This window comes from Piliocolobus tephrosceles, chromosome 13, assembly GCF_002776525.5.
Source record: "Piliocolobus tephrosceles isolate RC106 chromosome 13, ASM277652v3, whole genome shotgun sequence".
Classification (NCBI taxonomy): domain Eukaryota; kingdom Metazoa; phylum Chordata; class Mammalia; order Primates; family Cercopithecidae; genus Piliocolobus; species Piliocolobus tephrosceles.
Window position 1 is genome coordinate 68772776 of NC_045446.1, and position 7023 is coordinate 68779798.

The following is a 7023-nucleotide window of genomic DNA, read 5'->3' on the forward strand; positions in this document are numbered from 1 at the left end:
ATTCCTTTTCATTCTTTTTTCTCTAATCTTGTCTTCACATTTTATTAAGTTGATCTTCAATCTCTAATATCCTTTCTTCCAGTTGATCAATTTGGCTATTGATACTTGTCTATGCTTCACAATGTTCTCATGCTGTGTTTTTCAGCTCCATCAGGCCAATTATGTTTTTCTTTAAACTGATTATTCTAGTTAGCAATTCATCTAACCTTTTTTCAAGGTTCTTAGCTTCCTTGCATTGGGTTAGAACATGCATTTTTAGCTTGGAGAAGTTTGTTATTACCCACCTTCTGAAGCCTTCTGTCAATTTGTCAAACTTACTCTCTGTCCAGTTTTGTTCCCTTGGTGGTGAGGAGTTGTGATCCTTTGGAGGAGAATAGGTGTTCTTGTTTTTGGAATTTTCAGCCTTTTATGCTAGTTTTTCCTCATCTTTGTGGATTTATCTACCTTTGGTCTTTGATGTTGGTGACCTTCAGATGGGGTTTCTGCGTGGACATCGTTTTTGTTGATGTTGATGGTATTTCCTTTGTTTGTTAGTTTTCCTTCTAACAGTCAGGTCCTTCTGCTGCAGGTCTGCTGGAGGTCCACTCCAGACCCTTTTTGCCTGGGTATCACCAGCGGAGCCTGCAGAACAGGCTTCCTGTTTCTTCCTCTGGAAACTTCATCCTAGAGGGGCACCTGCCAGATGCCAGCAGGAGCTCTTCTGCAGGTGTCTGTCGACCCCTGCTGGGAGGTGTCTCCCAGTCAGGAGGTATAGGGGTCAGGGACCCACCTGAGAGGGCAGTCTGTCCCTTAGCAGAGCTCGAGTGCTGTGCTGGGAGATCTGCTGCTCTCTTCAGAGCCAGCATGCAGGAACATTTAAGTCTGCTGAAGCTGCGCTCACAGGAACCCCTTCCCCCGGGTGCTCTGTCCCAGGGAGATGGGAGTTTTATCTATAAGCCCCTGATTAGGGCTGCTGCCTTTCTTTCAGAGATTCCCTGCCCAGAGAGGAGGAATCTACAGAGGAATTCTGGCTACAGCGACTTTGCCGAGCTGCAGTGGGGTCTGCCCAGTTTGAACTTCCTGGTGCCTTTGTTTACACTATGAGGGGAAAACCACCTATTCAAGTCTCAGTAATGGCGGATGCCCCTCCACCCACTAAGCTCAAGTGTCCCAGGTCAACTTCAGACTGCTGTGCTGGCAGCAAGAATTTCAATCTTGGATCTTAGGATCTTAGCTTGCTGGGCTCCATGGGGTGGGTTCTGCTGAGCTAGATCACTTGGCCCTCTGGCTTCAGCCCCCTTTCCAGGGTAGTGAATGGTTCTGTCTCACTGGCGTTCCAGGCACCACTGAGGTATGAAAAAAAAATCCTGCCACTAGCTCAGTGTCTGCCCAAATTGGCTGCCCAGTTTTGTGCTTGAAACCCAGGGCCCTGATGGTATAGGTACCCGAGGGAATCTCCTGGTCTGCAGGTTGCGAAGACTGTGGGAGAAGCATAGTGTCTTGGCTGGAATGCACCATTCCTCACGGCACAGTTCCTCATGGCTTCCATTGGCTAGGGGAGGGAGTTCTCTGACCCCTTGCACTTCCTGGGTAAGGTGATACGCCACCCACTTCTACTTGCCCTCCATGGGCTGCACCCACTGTCTAACCAGTCCCAATGAGATGAGCCAGGTACCTCAGTTGGAAAGGCACAAATCTCCTGCTTTCTGTATTGATCTTGCTGGGAGCTGCAGACCGGAGCTGTTTCTATTTGGCCATCTTGCCAGCCACCTTCCCTTTCCTAAAATATTTTAATAAACTCTCACTCTTGCTCCAAAACTTGCCTCAGTCTTTCCCTCTGCCTGAAACCTACTTCTGTCCCTTGACTGAATTCTTTCCTCTGAGGAGGCAAGAGATCAAGTCTGCTGAAGACCCTTATGGATTCACTGCTGGTAACATGGTCACCAAGAAGCCTGTGGGAATTTCTCCCACCAACAACCAATGAACCAATTCTGTAGTGGCTTTTTCATTGGCCCCCAGCTGCGTGTCCTCTAATTCAATTCAATTTTGACATTATCTACCCAAAGACAGTTATCAAATCCCACAGGTTGAGGCTCAGTCCCACAAGAGTGCTCCACTTCAGATGTAAATCACAAGCCCCAGATTGTTTTATCAGTGCTTCTTACCTACTAGCTGTCAACTGGGGCTCCCACAACACCCTCCTTGGGTTGGATCAATTTTCTAGAGTGGCTCACAGAATCTAGGGAAACACTTACATTTCCTGGATTATTATAAAGAATATTACAGATTAAACACTTACATTTCCTGGATTATTATAAAGATACAGATTAAAAGACATCATGTAGGGCAAGGAATGTGGGAAGGGGTGTGGTACTTCCATGCCCTCTTCAGGCACATCATCCAGGAATTTTCATGTGCTCAGCTATCTGGAATATCTGGAATTCCCCAAACTCTGTCCCTTTATGGAAGCTTCATTACACTGGCATGATCGATTAAATCATTGGCCCTTGGCAATCAACATTTAGCCCTTTTTCCCTCCCTGGAGGTTGGTGTGGGACTGAAAGTCTGGATACTCAATCCTGCATTGGTCTTTCTGGTGATCAGCCCCATTCTAAAGTTACCTAGGGCTGCTAGCCATCAGTCAACTCATTAGCATACAAAAAGATACTTATTACTTTGAAGACTTCAAAGATTGTAGGAGTTGTGTGCCAGGAAATGTGAACAAAGATCAAACATATATTTCATAATATCACAATGAAAATCTATGAGAGAGATTAAGATAATTATTTCCCAAATCTCACAGTGATTAAGAAGTAGTGACTCTAAAATCAGGCCACTACACTATTTTGTCACCTCTCCCTATATTTTGGCCTAGACACTTGAAGTTATTACCTATCTGGGGAGCAGGCCATTTGTTCAGGACAATCCACTCATCAATGAGGAAGAAGATATGACTCCTGAATGTGCATATCCATTCAGCTAAGCAGCAGTCACTTACTGCAGGCAAGGCCAATGCTACAATTCAATTAGTAACTATTTTACCAGCAACTGCTATATGAATGCTCAAAACCACAGTTACAATAGGGAGGTAAGGGAACTAAAACTCCTTGCATAGGTTTCTTGTGTACCTATTATGTGCTAGCTAGAGTATAAACATGCATTAAAAATTATGTTTTGAGCTCCTAATGTGCTGAGCTAGGCACTATTCTGGGTTGTGAGGGATGCAATAGTGAACCTTTCTGGAAACTCTTGTCAGATCTTATCCCCCACCCCTGTATTGATTCACTGAAAAAAATTCTCTTTTCTGGGATTGTGAGTCATGTACAAAATGATGAAAAAAAAAGGAAGAGACTTATTTTTACCAGTGCTATAGTCCAATAATTGAATAGTACCTGTCCTGGTTCCTACCTAGTTTCTAAGCCTGATGTAACTGCCCAGGGGGTTCTTCTGGCCCACTGCCCAGATACAGCCAATTTATCAAGTCAGGGGAGTTGCAATAAAGAAAGAGTTTTACACACATAGAGCTACTAAACAGAAGACTGGAGTTTTATTATTCAAATCAGCATCCCTGAAAATTCGGAGGCTAGGGTTTTTCAAAGATAGTTTGGGGGAAGCAGGGGACAGAGGGATGGCCAGGCAATGGGTGCTTGTTAGTGATTGGTTAGAGATACAATCACAGGGGTGTGGGAAATGGTCCTCACATGCACTGAGTTACTATTGGGTGGGGCCACAGGTTGGCAGGTCCAGATGGAGCCATCTGCCATCAGACATACACAAAACCTGAAAAGATATCTCGAAGGCCAATCTTAGGTTCTACAATGTGATGTAATCTGCAGCAGTAATTGGGAATGGGGAAGCTGCATATCTTGCGCCCTCTGGAATAATGGCTGGCAATTGTTTATGACTACACCGTAGCAGAATTCAGGGTCCTCTATGCTCTCAGCTTGGTGGCCTCTTGTTAGCTTTACAAAGGCACTTGAGTTATGGGAAAAGGCTATTATCACTTAAACTAAATTAAATGTCTCCCAAAATTAGCTTGATCCAAGCCCAGGAGTAATTAAGGGCAGGTTGAAGACCAAAGGCAAGAGGAGGGGTGATCGCATCAGATCTCCATGACTGCCATAATTTTCTCACGGTTATAATTCACCACTCTTCCTTTTCGAGATCTCCAAGTTTCTTCCAATATATTAACCCTTTTTTCTTTTAAAAATTTTTATTTGGAAATTATTTCTAAGTAGTATATATGAATAGTTCAAAGAATTCCCACATTTTTTTTTTTTCTAGTGCCAGGTGTTTATTCCCTCACATGTGGGTGGTTCACGTACACAGCACACAGGCATGGGCACCATGGGAGAGGGCAGCACTCCTGCCTTCTGAGGGGAGGATCTTGCCCTCACGGTGTAAGAAGGGAGAGGATGATTTCTCTCCTACCCTCACTAGGGCTTAGGGAACCCAGGAGCACATCCCACCCCTTCCACCTCTCAGCCGAGGAGAAGCCACCTTACTGACATTTAGTTCCAACCATTATAGTAAGTGGGGAAGGGATTGGTCTGGTCCCAACCATTACAGAGTGAAGATATAAACGGTAAAGGAAGGTACAGTTTGGATGAGGCCACAGGAAGGAACAGGTGACACCATCAGAAGCATGTGCAGGGGAGGGGCAGTTACTGGGTTTCCGGGCTGCTTAGTCCCTGGCTTGGCAGGAAGGGTAGGGAAGATGGATGGGGCTCATTGTTTGGCATTGATGATGTCCACGAATTCGGGCTTGAGGGAAGCACCACCCACAAGAAAGCCATCCACATCAGGCTGGCTGGCCAGCTCCTTGCAGGTTGCCCCAGTCACAGAGCCTCCATAAATGATAGGGGTGCTCTGAGCCACTGCTTCAGAGATGTTGGACTTAAGCCATCCTCAGAGCTTCTCGTGTACTTCCTGGGCCTGTTGGGGTGTTGCAGTCTTGCCAGTACCAATGGCCCACACAGGCTTATAGGCCAGGACGATCTTGCTCCAGTCTTTCACATTATCTACGATGACCTTTGTCTGCTTGAAAACAACCTTCTCAGTGATGCCAGGTTCCCTTTCATCTAGCTTCTCCCCAATACAGGTGATTACTCCGAGTCCCTCTGCCAGAGCATGGGCTACTTTCTGCCCAATCAGCTCATCTGACTCCCCAAAGACATGCCTTCTCTCTGAGTGCCCCAGGACCACCCACGTGGCTCCGCAGTCTTTGTCATGCCAGGGCTGATGTCCCCAGTAAAGGCCCCATTAGTCACTTTGTAGCAGTTCTGTGCAGCCACAGCAATCCTGGGATCTAGCTTCTGCAGGGCGAAGTCGATATAGGCAGTGGGGGGAGCACAAACCACCTCGGTGTCGGCCAGCACCTTGGCCGCATTCAGAGTGCCGATGAGCTCCCCCAGATTCTGCTTCTGCCCGTTCATCTTCCAGGTCCCCTCAACGAAGAACTTCCTGGAAGGCACCATGGCACTGGAGTCGAGGCACTGAAGGTCAGTGTCTGCATATTCCCACATTCTTTACTCAGATCCATAATAATTATTACTATTTTGCCGTGTTTGCTTTTTTGCTTTCTCTTTGTTTCTTTATAAATGTGTGTGCATGCATTACATATGAATGTATATAATTGTTAACATTTTGCCATACTTTTTTGCTTTCTCTGTCTCTATGTGTATGCATGCATTATATATAAATGTATAATATGTCATATATGTACATTTTATATACATGTAATCATTTATATACATGTAAATATTTTTTCCCAAGTCATTTGAGAGCTTCGGACATCATGCTCCTTTACCTCCATATCCTACATTGTGTGTTTCCTAAAAGCAAGGACATTCTCTTATATAAATGCCATATAATGATCAAATTCAGAAAATATAAGATTAGCTAACACTATTTTATAAGATATAGTTCATTTTTCGGATTATGCTACTTGTCCCAATAGTGTCCTTTATATAAATTTCCCTCTCTGACCCAGGATCTAATTCCACATTACACCTTGCATTTTGTTTTTATGTCTTCTTTCCCTACTCAAGTTAGTCAGAGTTTATTTATATTGCTCATAACCAAAGAATCTTAAAAATACAATTTCCTTCTGTTTATGATACGGGAGTGCTGGGAAGGGAAGAGTGTGGTCACTTTAAATGATACAGACGAGGGGAAGGAAAGTGCTGGGTAGAGGAGGGCATGGTCCCTGGCTAGGGCTCCACCCCCATGGACCTAGGTGAGGACAGGCACTCCTGCTTTTGTGCCCAAATGTTGCATTTTCCAAGACCACCCTGTCCCATCACACCCCCATCCTGGGTCTATAAAAACCGGAGACCCTAGCGGGCAGACACACAGGCAGCTGGATATTGAGAGGAACACTTTGGTGGAAGAAGACCCAAGTGGCTGGTTGAGAGCATGCTGGCTGAAGAGCACACAGACAGACGCCAGCATGCTGGCAGACCATCAACTGGTGGGATGAGACAGAGTTTGGCTGGGGCAGCTGGAGGAAAGCTGGGGCCACTGAGCGGCCCAAATCCAGGGAAAACCATCTCCCTTATGGCTCCCCTCCTGCGGAGAGCTACTTCTACTCAATAAAACTTGGCACTCATTCTCCAAGCCTAGGTGTGATCCCATTCTTCCAGTACACCAAGGCAAGAACCCAGGATACAGAAAGCCCTCTGTCCAACGTAGACGGTCTAATTTAGCTGGTTAACACAGGCTGCCTATAGACGGCTAAACTAAGAGAGAACCCTGTAACACATGTCCACTGGGACAAGCTGTAAACATCCACCCCTACACACCACCATGGAGTTGGAGACCCACAGCCTGCTCATCTCTATGCTCCCCTAGAGTTTTAAGCAGTGGGGCACTGAAGAAGTGAGACACACCCCCATCGCATGCCCTGGGAGGGGGACAAGGGAAGCTTTCACGTTTCATTTATAAGCATTCATTTATAACCTTAATAAATTATATCATTTAATCTTTTTTCTTTTTCTTTCTTTCTTTCTTTTTTTTTTTTTTGTTGTTGTTGTTGAGATAGAG

The 7023-nt window shown here is 45.4% G+C and overlaps 1 pseudogene across 1 annotated transcript; it reads right to left on the reverse strand.

The window, feature by feature from the left end:
* Positions 1 to 4524: 4524 nt before the first annotated feature.
* On the reverse strand, positions 4525 to 5480 carry LOC111540790 (annotated as a pseudogene). The gene has a single exon (XR_004228431.1). The product of XR_004228431.1 is annotated as a triosephosphate isomerase-like (transcript).
* Positions 5481 to 7023: the final 1543 nt, after the last annotated feature.